We start from the raw sequence: 15,858 nt of genomic DNA, 5'->3' as shown, positions 1-15,858 counted from the left end.
AAAACAATACATTCCCGTTGATGTTTTTGTGTAAAGCTGATTTTTGGAAGGAAGGAAGGAAGGGAGGGAGGGAGGGAGGGAAGAAAGAAAAATTCCCGTTGATGACAAACATGGCGGATCTGAGAGCGAGATAGATTCATAGTTAAAAAGGTGGAGTTGAATTGGTATTTTTTTTATCGTTATCGGGATAAATGCCAGAAATAATCGTGATACATTTTTTAGTCCATACCGCTCATCCCTAACTGTGATAAAGTAAAACTATTAATACTATTACCGCTAGTCAAGATATTTCTTCCACAATCCCCCAACTACAGCAGAGATACTCTTAATAGGCTTTATATAAAATTAAAACATCCCCATCAGCACTCGACAACACTTGGAAATCTTCTTTTCATGCCCAAGCATGGCACAATTTAACTCAGCTTGTGTGAGCGTGCTTTATAGGTCTTCAGTGCACAATCATACTTGTCTGGTAAATTATGGTCTGCAAATGGTGATTGCTCTTGACTTTTATTGTGCCTTTTTAACCTTGTCTAGGCTCTTCAAGTTGTGGACACATTTAGAGTAAACGATTTAGGACATGACTACCCTGAGACTCGCTCAGATCCACCCGGCAATGTTGACTAATTGTTGAAACCGTTGGTCCACATGCTATGATACACCTGGTGCACGCTCTGACGCCCCCGCTGTACGAAGAGCAGAATTACTGTAGGACTTTCTGCCATCTGTCTCCAACTATCGCCTGTAATTCCATTAATGCAGGTTTTTAGTATATTTAGGTAAAAGCATACTGCCTGTAAATCAGACTCTTTTCTTTTAACCTACTAAACAAAACATATGCATTCATACACCTCGAGGCTGACTTTAATTTAATTAAAATGGTTCATTAAAATAACATTTAAGAAGATAATATTTGACTATATTTAATATTTCCTTATTTTAAGTCCCTGCGGAGGTAAACACAATAAATCCAAAGGAGTTGTGCAAATGTACCACTCCTTTTAAGGAAAAAAAAAATCTTCCATTAACAATTAAAGGGGATTTTAAATAAAACAACCAGGATTTGGTCAAAGTGAAGACTTTTTCAGCTTTTAAGAGGCTTCACAAAAATGACATTTTAAGCAAAGTACCTCCATTTTCAGGGGCTGTAAATGTTGTGGACGTCTCTCACCCTTCTGCCTTCAGTTAGTTCAGTAACTTTGCATCGGTTTTATTTCAAATCTCTTGTGTTGAATCGATTGTACTGTAAATCATAAAAATTCTTCTCAGCTTCCAAATGCTAATGGACCTGACTGCAACCGTGATTGGTTTTATTTTGCATTTGTTTCTGCAAAAGAACACGTGTAAACGAACATCCTCCAACAGTGGTAATTCCCTCTTATTTATTTGCGGTCTGTTCTCAGCTCCAAACTCCTCCAGCAGCCGTTTCCACCAGCTCTTTATAACGTTGCGTCTGACCTCTGACCTCCGTGTGAGGACAGGATACAGCTGATGTTAATCCTGGTCATCATGTCCTTGGTTCTTTTTTCAGTCCCTTTAGGAATTGTTGTTGTCGGAAAAACATTTTGGATTTCTTTCTGAACCAGCTGCCCGTTTCCCGCCAACCCCCCCACCACCCCGTGCAGCGTCAAAACCTGACTGTTGTGCCAAAAACAAAAACACAGAATAAAATGGTATCCATCAGTTTGAAACTTTTATTTTATTGCACTTTTTGAAAGACTAACCTTTCCCAGCATTTATTAGAAATGTGTTTCACTACACTACAAGGAAGTAGGACAACTTATTTTTAGGCCTGAGAGTCAGAGCTTGAGCTTATTTTAAGATTATGATGACGATACATCGTTAGTCACACCACATGGAGATCAGGACTCGGAGAATCAATGTTGGTTGCGCAGTGTGAAAAATCACGCCTCCACGCGTGTGTGTGAGTCTAAACTTGTAGTTTGATGGCGCCTGAGGCGACGGTTCTCCTTATAGCAGGGATGGATGAGCTGCACTTCCAGGGCTCTCTTCCCCTCTGGCTGCACATGAAAGCTGGCTGGTTCTCATCAAAGCCGCGCGGGCTCACCTTTTTGTCGTGGGGTTGCCACCGCCGAGGCATCACTCCTCTCATGTGGCAGGTGCAGGATTCACAGCAACAGATGCCATTTACCCGTATTCTTCCTGCTCCTACCATTCGCTCAAACGCAGCCTTTGAAAGCGATCCACATGTTGCTTGATGTGATACCAAAAACATATTTATCCAAACCCATCTATCTCATTCTCCACTTGAGAATATGACCAGGATGCCCATTTAAAAAAAAACAAACGAGTAAAAGTGGCAAATCCGGGCAGGATGAGTTTGAGCCCCGAACTGGAGGAGGCTGAATGAATGTGGGAATATAAACACACTCTCTGCCCTTCCATGAGCACAGGTGGTAGGGAAAGGATTATGAGGATTACTCTCAGCTCAGGTGTTGTACGCTGGGAACGGCGGTGTTTCGCCGCAATATTAAATCAATAAAGATAAGTCACAGGTCATGGCGGTTTTAATATTATCTGAAATTTGCATAATGCAGTTCTACGGCTCTCACTGAGTGAAATTGGATGTGTAGAAATGGGTATTTGAGCTCAGGGTAGCTTATATTTTGGCAGTTTTTTTGTTTTTTTTTAATTGTGTAATTAACCAATTTTTGCCAACATTTTAGTTCACTGAAACAATTCATTTACAGGCAATAGTTCAGGATGTGTTTAGATTTCCTTATGAAGTCATTTTCATCCTGTCAAGTATACATCCATGCAAATTAATCCAAAATGCATCAAATTTATTTTGCTGATGAGAAGAAAATTATTTTTTTTCATGCGTATTCTCTGAAATGTAATTTACTGTGTAGAAGATGGTGTATTTTGATCTCTGAAGGGACTGACGTAACACATCCCCGTCACGTCTGACATTACTCTGTCACGTTCATTGCTTTGTGAGTTGCCTTGATTAAGCCATTCAGTCATCCCTCTCTTGGTATTTCTGGGCATAGGTGGCCCCTAGAGCTGCTTCTCTCACTACATTTTTTAAGAGGACACAAACTGCTGCCTTATATTCTCAAGTTTTGAAGTTGAGGTGTTCACACTACATGACTTATGACTGAGGCGTCACACTACTGTACATGATTTGACGACAGTTTAGTTGTCCAAGAATTTCACCAGGTCTCCATGTTTTGCTAAAAAGACCAAAAATTACGTTGAAGTTCATGAGGTGTTAATGCACTGTCAGAGCATTCATGAAGAAAAACTTGCTGATGCTTCTCGGGTGTGTGTTTCTGACAGACATTTCAGTTTCCCAAACTGTTTCTGCATTTTGGCTTAGTTTAAAAAAATCAATAATCACATTTTTTTTTAAAGATGATGTTAATCTGAAGTTGTATCTACCTCATTTAAAACATACAACCTCACACGGCTGTGTTCAGACTTCCAGCTCAGATCTGATCTTTGACATATCCAGATTGTATCTAAATAGATTTATCGAGTCTGAACAGGCAAAAACTACATAAAAAGCTATTTTTTCTGATTCTCATTCAAACCACATATTAAGATGGTTTCAAATTCAGTTCCAAACAGATTTGTCTGAATTTTAACGGTCTGGTTACTTAAAAAGGAGCAGGAGCAGAATATGTTTGACTCACTGGACAGTCATACACAGTGTCTTCCTCTATTTGTAGGACATTTGTACCTCAGCCCCACATTATCTGTCTGTGACATCAGCAAAGCTCAGCACCTCATTTTAGCTTACGTACATCACTTCTATGCATCTCGGCTACCATAGCAACCACAAGGATTAGGAAATGTCAGCAAGGACGTATAGATCAAATTTGACTTTCACTTCTGATATATAATATACATTAGTTGGTCAGGAAGCTCAGATCCTGATCAAATATAATAGAAAATCAGATTCGGGTTGCAATCTGAGCCTTAGTTTTGTAGAGCCTGAGCGTGGAAATTGGCCATTTAGTGAGCTGTTTAAGTATGCAGGATACTGTTACATCAAAGAAACAAATTTGAGTAGATTTATCCATTCTATTAATAGTTTCCAAAACAACTTCACACCATGCTGTTTGCTGTGCCTCAGAAGTGGGTTGCACAAAGCTGTAGGACATCTCTAATAAGGCACAGTCTACAAAAGACAGAGGTGGACTCAAGTGGAGTGTGTGTCACCCCCTGCCTAAAATCTGCTTCCAAATGATGTTAAACTAAGCTCTTTAAAGGAATACAAGTCTTTTTGGATCACTCACAACACGGAGTCTGCTCTGGTGAGTCCTTCAAATCCCTCGACTCGTAGAACATAGAAACAGGACCCGGACTTGTAGCTGTAGCAAAGAGTTTTTAATGATTGTTTAAATTAAGGAATTTGTCTGGTTTGGCTTTGTGTTTAAAAAAAAACACAAAGTCAAAGGAGGGTTTTATCAAAATGTCTACAGTGATTCTGTTTGAGTCAGCGCATCACTGAGCGGTGTGTACCCGGATGGATAAGCAGATTCAGGCGCGTCCTCGGACCTCCGGATCTCTGAGGTGAACACTCGGACTCCGACGGCAGAGCCGCCTGGGAGATTTGCGAGGCCCTGTGCGAAATGGCTGGGGGGGCCCCCAGCCAAAATTTTTGGGGTTTTTCGGGTCAGATCGGGTGTCTATATGTGCAATTTTAACTCTCCAATTAGCAAAATACTGGATACCTTCCCCTGCCTCATCATCATCTGGGCTTGCCTCGACGCGGGGCCCCACGGCTGCTTGAGACCCGGTCAGATCGGTGATTTTTGTAACAAATTTATCAAACGAGCCTTTCAGAGAGGCATTAAACTCTTCCATTTTCTTTAGTTTTTTTCTTTTTTCATCCCCTGATGGAAATTTCCTGATTCTGTCTCGTTCTCTCGACGTTGTGTGACAGCTTGTTCCAACTCCACCCGTCTGGATCAGAGCAGCTTGTGTCTGCGCTTGGTCTGACGCAGTTGTATTGAACAACAGACCCGTATCATTGCACATATATTTATTGATATGCACAGACTAGTACACATTTAGGTCTGTAATGGAACGTGACTGTTGATATTTATAAGGGGGAAAAAAAAAAAAAACGGCCCATAGCGCGAGGCCCCGTGCGGTCGCACGGTTCGCACACCCCTTGCGGCGGCCCTGTCCGACGGTATAGCAAACATGCCAAACAGCTCGAGCTGTTTATCGTCAGCCGCTATCAACAGAGCTATAAAGTCATGGCTAAAAAGGAAGCTGTTGTAATGCATGTCTGGGATATTTTCACCAAAACATGTCTGACATTTAATTAAGTCCTCAAAAAACGGTGGAAACTTGAAAAAAGTGCATGTATCTCCTATAAAGTACTATAAATTATCTCCATCCTCTTAACTCACACATCTTCTCTGTGTTGCTATAAAAGTGGTGGATTTGTTGCACTGAGTCTTCATTAAGAGGTTAATCAGGCTATATTGACTGCTCTACAGCCTCTTCTCTGTGTGGTTGTCTGTAATTATGTGGATGTTTAGAGGCACTTATCTTGTGGTTCTGCCCAAAACTCCTAGAAAAGGCCCATGAACTACAAGGAAGCATAAAGTCAAGAATATTAAGTCTTCATCCGACTGGTTTGGATAACGAGTTTTGCTCTCAGTAATGAAGTCAGACAGTGGTGCCCCGATTACCTCTCTAAAATTAGAAATTTAATTGCACGCATTTTTCAGCCGCGGGAGTCGAGGAGGCATGGCAGCGTAAATCTATTACCCCCAGATTCTCCCCCTCATAAGATCCTCTTTGGCGTGATGCCATACAGCAAAGAATGAGTCCCATTTCAGCGGGAAATGTCAGAGAGTCATTTGTGATTCTGCTGGTGTTTGTAACGACAACAGAGACTGCCAATACCATGTCGATGCGTTTTGTGACCAGCTCTTCAACGAACATGACTAAAAGCAAAGCTCCTTTGACGTGATCTGCTTTAGGATGGGGACACAAGCCGAGTTCCACCAATCCCTTTATATCTGAGAGAGGCCAGGCCTATTTGTGGTTGATGCCTCCAAAAGAAAGACACCAAGGAAGTCTGAACTCAACAGCACTGCAGACCAGAAGAAAATGTATTTTCATATTGAAGGGTAAACGTTTCGGCTCAAACGGTGAGCAGATCAAGAGTGGCAGAGAATGAGCTGAAATGATTGTCAACATGACCAGTAAAAAAGGGCTTCATATTTTTCTCAGAAGAAAAAAAAAAACATCTCCAGCAGTTTTTCCTCTATGCAGCCTACAGTGAAGTAAAAGATTAAAGTTTTCCCTTTACTCTTATTTATTCTGTTTATTTTGATGCGAGTGAGAGTGCCAACTCTGGAGGACAAGAGGTCAAGGGGATTAAGGGTGTTATTTTCTTATTGTTTTGAGAAAGCCTGTCTCTAAGTGTCAAACTCAAGCTCGCAGGCCAAATCCAACCCACCACCTAATTTCATTTCATAACTACATGTCCCAGAGCTGCATCTCAATTTTCCGAAGTTAAAGCCATTTCCTAGAACAATTTTGTTCTTGCTCAGCCGTCTGAGATTTAATTGGGCTGAAAAACAGGCCCCCGTGTGAGATTGTCCAAGGGTTTTATGTTGGCCCCATATGAGCAGCTCCCAATGGTTATTCTGGGTTACATGGGTGAAGAATTCACCCAGAATTGGCGTCAAGTGGACCATTCACATGGGAACAATATGGAATCAGTCCCTTTATGTCTGATGGGCCAAAAATACAAAGATCATGCACTATTCATTGGTTCCAGGAGGGAAATGGTTCAAGGAGGAGTGTGTGTGAGAGAAAGATGGTTTTAGTTAGCTTAATTAGTAGGAATAATTGAGTAGGATTTACTGTAAATATTGTAGCGTAAGTGTCTGTATATGTGTATTGTTGTAGTTTGTCTGTAAATACAGATGTTGTGTTTGTAAGTATGTTGATCCCCCCATTAAGGTATTTCCCAATCGCATCCACACTTATAAACTACATGATCATTTTATCAGTTGTGGTTCTTGACTTACTTTATTAGTTTCTCAGCAAATTGTAACAAGAAAAGGAAACCCAGACTTTATTTTCCTCTGCTGCGGTTACAGCATGTGTTGCCTCCATGGCTGTTTGACCAGGTGACAGTCCAAGAATAATAATTTAATATGTATATACCGTATATACTGTATACCGTAGGGCTGTCAAAGTTAATGCGTTAATAAGGTGTTAATGCAAATTGTGTTTAATGACACTATATTTTTTTAAATGCGAGATAAATGCACGCACGTTCGGCCCAACTTGTAGTCGGAGAAACAAGAAGTGATGCAGCTGTAATCAAGCGCCAACCATCGGTTTCAGTTTGCGGCAGTGAGACAAGAAGCTGCAGGTTTTGGTTAGCTGATGCTCTGTGACAAAAGGCCATAAAACCAAACAGTTCATTGAATGAGACATTTTCCATCTTAGGCTGACAAATAGTAGTTACATTAAATCAGACCTTTGAATTTGACTCAATTCAATTTTACTTATATAGCGTCTAATACAACAGAAGTTGTCTCTTGGCGCTCTAGGAATTCAGAGGCGATACCAAACAAATAAATGGTTTCAAGCCCAGAAAGTGACTTTTTTTTCCATAAAGAATACCAATAGAAATGTTACCATTACGGTGTGAGGTAATATTTAATATTTTTGGTCTTAAAGATGGCATTATAACTACTCATTACTGTATAATGTATATATAGGATATTGTCGGTTGTTTTTTTTAATTGTCATCAGATGAACATTAAATCAAAAAAGTTAAATCAGTTTTTCTAAGATGCAGCAAGTGTTTTACATCTAAAGAGATCATTTGTGCGTGAATGTAAAACTGCAGAGGAGAATCAAATGCTGTTTTACATGTGGACTGTGGGTTATAGCACATACATGTCTTTTGAAACTGGCAAAGTGGGGTCATAATCTCAAAAATAAATGAATTTAAAAAAAAGCTGGCTACAAGACTTTGCAAACGCAGCTAAGAATCACACAAGAGCAACAGCTACATAGTAAAGCACCGCATCGACCTCAGTACTCTCCAACAGCAGCCTGGAGTCTATCTAATAACACTTTATTTCAGGAAGGGCTTACTTATTGATAAAAAGCTAGTCTAAGAAAAAATAGCTTGTTCAGTTAGTATCTTTTTCCTCTTCTTGGAGTCATCTAACAAACCTTTTTTCCCTCTTTTAACCTGTGTCATGGTGTTTATAATACTTGTAAGATCATGGTGTGTACCTGTCACGGGAGATTATTCCCACCTGCCTCGCCCACACATCTCCAAAATGATACTCAGAGCAGCGTCGCGTCATGATTCAGTTCTTATCAGAAGACCATGTACCATCTGAATTCATTTGAATTTGCAGTCTGAAGGTAAAACATTTTTCATTCAATATAACCAATGAGACAATGAGACCAGAAAAACGGTATCTTTATATATGATGCTAATAGTGACAGGCAACAATTTACATATGACAAACAATAACGCCACTTAGTCTTTTCAGCTCTTCTCTGTTTTTCTTTTTCTCTTTTGCTGTCTACCTGACTCAGATATCGAATTTTCCCCTGTGACCAGTGACACTTTACCAGCTAACTTTCACAGTTGATGGGAAATAGTGTTTGTGACGGATCAGGTACAATTAAAGATGTGTTATCCTGAATACCTAAGTAGCTGAACCCAGAAGTTCCAGTTTCACAGTTGTGTAGTTTATCTAAATGTTGAAATCTAAATGTTCAATGAAAAGGGGATTGTTTAAAAAAAATTACATAAATAAACAATGCAAATTGTGACAGACTGGGAGAAGAGAGCTGGAGAGAGAGTTCAAACCCAGAGCACTTTCTCACCTCCACACAGCAGGCAAATTACAGGAAGAGAGGATATAACTGTGACTAACGACCCTCATAAGACCTTTGAGAACTCATGGAAATCAGGCTAAATGATGCAGTGAGGAGGAGGTAGCCTGAGAGCAGGTATTTTTTATATTTAGAAGACACACAGCAGATTAAAAGTCATAATAACTCTGTCTCTGCTGATTTTGACCTTTCCCTTTTAGTCTGTCACTTCATGAATATGAAAATGCTGAGCAGCTGGAGTGCCCTTTTAACATTTTTTGATGTTTAAATAGGAAACAAAAAAAAGTTGCAGCTGTGATGCATCCTTCAAAGCGTTACCTTTGTTCCAGGGACACGGGATGATTGCATTTCAGAGGTAAGAGCACTTCACGGCAGCAAAATGAACCTCGTGTACATTCATTTTCTACTCCAGCAGCATCCTTTTTTTTTTCCCTCCGTTTGAGCCACTGTTCAAAAAATGAGATTCTCAGTCAATTGTGCCCTGAGGACTGAGCACATTGGGCTGAAAGATTTACCAAAATTAATAAAAGATGACAGCAAAGGAACCGAAATGGGAAATGGCCAAAATGAGATGAGAGAGAGAGAGAGAGAGAGAGAGAGAGAGAGAGAGAGAGAGAGAGAGAGAGAGAGAGAGAGAGAGAGAGAGAGAGAGAGAGAGAGAGAGAGAGAGAGAGAGAGAGAGAGAGAGAGAGAGAGAGAGAGAGAGAGAGAGAGAGAGAGATGTTCAAGGACCAAAATAATCCATTGACAATAGAACAAACTAAAGCAACAAGTGATGTGCAGTTACAAAAACGGCAAAAAGGCTATGCCAAATAACCAGAATGTGAAACAAAGCAAAGAAAATCAGACCATGCGACCATGATTCTGCTCGTGTCATGGAGGTTTTCACTCTCAGCTCGCTCCTTCATGAAACCAGCAAGAACCCTGGTTTCAGATACAGACGGTGATGATTACAGATCTGCACCGCTGCCCTGCAGCCAACATCAGTCTTAAGTGCTTTGATTCATTGTCAGTGTGTCCTCACGTTGCCCTGTGATCATCTCACTGGTGCTTTCTCTTTCTCAATATTAAGGATTTTTTGAGTTCTCCTCAATGTTTCCATCTTGTGCATTTTGTTTCAGATTACGAGGAACGGCAATGTTCAAAGCAACATATGTTTCACTCGATACCAAATATGCATCCTCCTGACCAAAAGCTTTTTAATCAACTTCAAGCTGGTCAAGTAGCATGAAAAAGGGAGGAGACAAAGCAGCAAGTGTCAGAGCAAGGCAGTGGTTTTAGGTTTTAAGCTGCGCTGGGAAGAATTTTATTTTTACCTGCATCTCATCAGCACATCTTCTAAAGTGATGCTGAGATTCAGAGGAGCTGCAGCTTCTCACTAACTGAGATGAAAACTCACCACTCACACCAAGAAGAAGCATTTAAAATTCATTATTAGCAGCTGCAAGTTTAATAGGACTGGGATAAAAGCTGTGTCTTTTGCATCTCAAGTAAGTGTTTGCTGCTACTGTAAAAGCAAGCTATTTCTTCATGTGTTTTCAAAGCACTGTGTTGTGCCAGAGGGGGTCCTGGATCAGTTATCGAAGAGTTATTAATGATTGTCCTTTGACAATTATTGATAATTAATAAGGTATATTATTTATCAAATTGAATTATCAAAATGAATTAATCAAAACGGGGCACCACCTGATATAATCAGGAAAATGATAACTAAACAGCAAAATCAGTCTCAAGGTAAGTTATTCTTCAGAATAATAGTGAAGGAGGGAGTCCGAGCACAGACCTTTACAACCAGCAGTTGTGACAAATATGTGTAAAATAAGCACAAACAACTTCTCTCATTCAAATTAATCAGAATTTATTTACACAAGTGTCAAAAAGATGATAAAACAATACTTAGGATAAATTCTGATGCCTAAACTACACATAAACAACAACTAACTACCGGTAAACATTAAACACAAACTTCTGATCATCTGCGTGTGTGTGTGTATCAGAACAGCGTCACGTCATGAGGACACACAACCAAAATGGCGGACCACGTCACGATGGCTGTTCATACACGTGCTAGGCTAAGACAAAAGTGTTTGTTTGTTATGAATGATCATGTGGCGGCGCCTGATTGGATCACATAGGCCTACCAGCCTATAATAGACAAGCTCTTTGTCCGATCTGCTTGATGCCTTGAAAAAGGTCTATGACTGAAACGTTGGCCTAATAAACAAGTGTACGGTGAGAAGAAGGTGTGCGGGAGTTTTCTTTTTAAATTTGGCTGCAGCTTTCCTCCTCCGACGCACCTTTCTGCAAATCTGGTGTGCAAAAAAGTTTTCTACTTAGGCTAAGACAAAATAAAAGATGGCTGGCAAAGTCACGTGGTGACTGAGTCGCACGCTGTTCAAACTACGGGGAAGATTTCTCCACCCAGGTTACTGACAAGGTCTGATGGTCCAAGTACTAACGTGTCTGTGTGGGTTAGTGAGAAGGAAAGGAGAACAGTCACAGTAAAATACACACGTAACGACCGCCAGTCTGCAGGAGAGACCGTCGGCACGTTACACAAGAATAAGCAAAACAACACTGCAGATAATCACGCCAGCAGCTGTGGGAAAAACAGGCGTGATCTCTCACTGCCGGTACTTTTATCGTTCTGCTGCTCCCCACTCAGGAGCCAGTCTGGGGTTGAAACCATCACTCTCGCTCTAAGCTTTTGACGGGAAACAGGAGGACGAACCGCTTCGGCAGTGAGCGATCACTTAAACACAACGACGTCGGCCCGCACGAGAGCCCGCCGGCGCGTTACACAGTAATATACAAAGCAAACAACAGTAAACACAATCAACGCTAACCGCTTTAAACTAACTCTGCCCAGACACAAGCCTCTTCGAGCTGGTTGGAGGAGGCTGTCGGCAGCGTCCTGGGGTTTTTAGAACTCTTGGTTGGAGTCCTGGTCCACCAGGTGCTGATTAACGCTCTCAGTGGTGGTTCAGTGTGAGTGGCCCTCAATTCTCCCTCTCTCCCTGACTCTGAAACAAAAAAGAAGATGATGCAGCGCCGCTGGCAGCCGGGCGGTCCCCCCCGGTCGTCGGAGCCGGTCACGTCGTCTCGTGCACACGGGTCCCGTTCACTTTGTCGGAACGTCGCGGGTAAATCCGTTTTACCGCTGATGAGCGCGTGGGCTTCGGTTGATGCTGGACACGCTGAGCGAGGATGAGGTAGTCTTTGCGGGACGCAACAGTTCCTTGTGCAAAGAGAAAACTCGGAGTGACGAGAGAGTCGGAAAGAGAATATCGGGGAGCGCGAGCAGCGTTCCATGTTAAACAGCTGATCATTAGACCGGAGATATACTTGCAGTTCAGACCGCGTACGCATCATGGCCGCCACGCATATCCTGCGTTCATTTGATGCGTTGACGTGCACCTTCTCCAAAAGACGTGACCTGGGGGCACGGTGGCGCAGGCAAGAAGGTACTGGGTTCGATTCCCGCCGGGGACGCTGTGGGCGCTGAAGTGCGTGTTAGTTCTCCCATGACTTCAGTGCCCACACCCTGGGTGGGGTTGGTGAAAAGGTTCTGTGTGGAGTTTGCATGTTCTCCCCGTGTTCCCCTGGGTAGCTAATGGGAGCTACCCTCACAAAAACATGCAACAGTCCTGGGCTATACATGCCCCCTCTGGCCAACCGGGGAGCCAGATGGGGTGGGGAGGATCCGGCCGGAATAACGTGATCCTTCCACGCGCTACGTCCGGCCGGAGAAGCCCCACCCTGTCTGGTGAAAAGAAGCTGCTCACTCCTCAGGTTAAGGAGGAGACCTGAGCTCAGCGCAGGGCCCTCTTGTGGCCGCGAGTGGCGCTGGTCCCGGTCCGGTACCAGCTAGTGACGACGCGGAGGTCGCTGGCGCTGTTTCCTTTGGCGAAATCGCAACCAAAGCAATGTTATAATCTCCTACATCATCCAATGGTGTCATGTAAACTTGTTTGTTGTTCTAATCTGCTACTGCTACTACCTCTACTACTAAATATTGAATCACTTTTCCAACTGTTGCTCTGCTTACGGCCCCCTATCAGTCACCGCCGGTGTACTACGCGAGTGATGTTGCGGTTGGTGGTGCACGTGAACGGACGTGAACGGACGCGAACACAAGCACCAACAGAGAGTATATCTCGGCTCTTACGCTCCGCAGGTGGTCCTGGCCCTTTTTCCTCGGCTCTGGAGGGGAAAAAGACCTGAAGCAAAAACGAGCCGGAGGAAAAAGAGGAAGAGTTCGGGGAGCCACTGCTTTTTATCCACCGGGGACGCGCTGACGGCAACAGTTCACTGTCCTTACCGTACGCGCGCCGACTCAGGCACGCCTTTTCTTGACACCTCCTGTGGACTACAAACCCGCTGGGCTTTGGAGTTTTTCCCTTTATTCCTTTGTCTCCAAAACCATGCGGTCAGTCAATAAAACTGGAGGCCGGTCTCAGACTGAGGCCTCAGAACTGGACCTTAAAGTTGAAATTCACATAGTCACAACCACAGAGGACTGTGGCTCAACAACTGTGATTCTTAATGTAGATCTTTGATCTCCAGACATACAGATGTTGTTAGACAATATGAAAGTCAATGATTGTTGACATATTATTGGATGCCTGCTGCAATGTCTTTCTTTGTATCATCTTTAGATTTTCTACTGACCTTTTTTGCGGTTGAATTTTAAAGGAGCTTGAGGCTCCTTTTAAGAAATGAGACTCTCTAGCGCCACCCTTCACCACAACGGCCGTTGGGGGTACTGCAGCCAACAGTGAAGCCGGCACGGGAGAACGGGGAGAACGCACATGCAGCGTCATGTGACGTCACATCCGCAGCCCAGCGCGGGAAATTCGGGACCGAATTGCAGCACATTTTGCAGCACACAGCCTGTTCAAGGCAAAGGAGAGATACACTAGAGGAATCATTCTTTTGGGTTTGGAACGCTTCATCTGACATTATTACTAGAAAACTTAAAATGTATACAGATTTTTTTCATAAATCCTGCCACAATCCGGCCTCAAGCTCCTTTAAATATAGATTTTTATTTTTTCAGCCATTGTTCTGCATTCCTTTGTGCTGCTTATGAGATTTCTGCTGCTAACACACGCAAGGAGCTGATTGAATAATACCCAGAATAAGACCACAAATCCAGACAAACTGTCATGGTTTTGGGGTTTATATTTGTTTTATTTTGAAACTCTCTATCCTTGTGTTAAAGTTAAAGTTTCCTTTGTTCCCATCTGCCCTGATTGGTTGCACCGGTGTCTCGTCAGTCCTGTGAGTGTATCTTGTCTTGTCTTTCCCTTTGTCCCTGCTGGTCTGTACTGTTTTGTTCCTTATTTGTACTCTGTTCAGTTTCAGTGGGTTTTCAGTGTTTGTTCCTCTGTGTGTGGGTTTCTAGGTTTGTCTTGACTTGATTTTTGTTCCTTTTGATTATACTTGTGCTATCCCTGCCTAGCAGCGCTTTTTGTTTGAATAAATTACTTTTTTCAATTTCGCTTGGCGTCTCCTCTCCTACATTTGGGTCCTGCCACAATCTCTGAATCGTGACACAAACTGAAGGCATGATGTCGACAACAGTAGGCAGGAAAATAAACCCAGAACAAAGTTTAAAGCATTCCTTCCTTCAATCATGCCAACCTGACCAGGACACGCTGGGAATAACAGAAATGCTTTATTAGGTGTTTTATCTAGACAAGGCTGTGGAACTGAATTCTTCCTCAGATTCAGACGATATATGAAGACAGCAAGACATCCTGAGCCTTCAATAACTCAGGAATAAACCTGGTCTGCACGGTGAACCCAGCTGCCACAGAAATGTTCAACTACCTCAGCAACCTCAGGTCAAGCCCGTACCACAGTCCACAGGTCCATCTTCCTCTGTGGGAGAAATGCTGCTGAAACACTTATTCTGCACACTGATTGCATTTTGCCATCTTATGCACGGACATTTATTATAAGGAGAGCACTTGCAAGTATGTTAATAACCTAGATCTGAAATCTCCAGATCCTTTTGTTTTGATGCAATTTCCAGCCTCAATCATACCACATCCTCATCGCACTCACAGAGGAAAACTCTAAAATCGCTCCACGCCTGATTCTCACAGATTAGCACGTTGTGATACTCAAAGAGACAGCAAAGTGGTGGGGAGATGAGAAATGTGGTGTAAGGGATGGAGGAGAGAGAAGCTTTTTGTCGCAGTGAAAGTCATTTTTCAGGTGATGTAGCTGCAGGCCAGAGGCCGGCTGCTGTCTCAAGTTGTTGCTCGGCAGGACTATACCTTAAAGTTAACTTTTCCTTAGTCGCGGTGAAAATGCCAGAGGGTACAGCCTCATCTTGCCGCGCCTCATTGTGTCTGAGGAAATGGAGACAGTGATGCGTGGGGAGGGTGGGTATGTGTCCAGTGAGGAGCTGTAAAGGAAATGGACTTGACAAAGGCTTGGAACAAGACAGCAATTGTAGTGACAGAGTTGGCACAGCAGAAGGACTTTGTTGTGCTTGGAGAATCCTTTTGCTCTGCGGCTCTCCTTCAAAAGCTGCATTCACTGCCACCAGAGACAAAATATAGATGATATACAGTATATTTACATTACTTATAGGACTCTGGTTCCTTGTAAAGCTCACCAGTTTAGTCTGTCTCCAAACCTCCCATTAGATTCCATTTTATACCTCATTCCCTCACTTCTGCAACCACAGTCCATTTAACCAAGAAACTGAAGCAGATTTATTTTAATATACCAAGCAGAGATTGAGCAACATTAATAAAAGCGCAAAAGTCTTGATAAATCATATAACGTCCTACCAAATTTCTGGATCTAATTGAGTTTAGTACTGCACTGTGCCGAGATCAGTGCCTTTGCAAAAGACTTATACTCGTGTCACAAAATGACCAGCAGAGAACCAATGTTTCTATAAATCTGCCATTTGTGGAGAGATGAAATTGATTTATTATCCCATTACCCTGCGGTCACTGTAATCTG

This window comes from Cololabis saira, chromosome 18 (genome assembly GCF_033807715.1).
Source record: "Cololabis saira isolate AMF1-May2022 chromosome 18, fColSai1.1, whole genome shotgun sequence".
In the NCBI taxonomy this organism is placed as follows: domain Eukaryota; kingdom Metazoa; phylum Chordata; class Actinopteri; order Beloniformes; family Belonidae; genus Cololabis; species Cololabis saira.
This window is presented reverse-complemented; position numbering follows the sequence as displayed.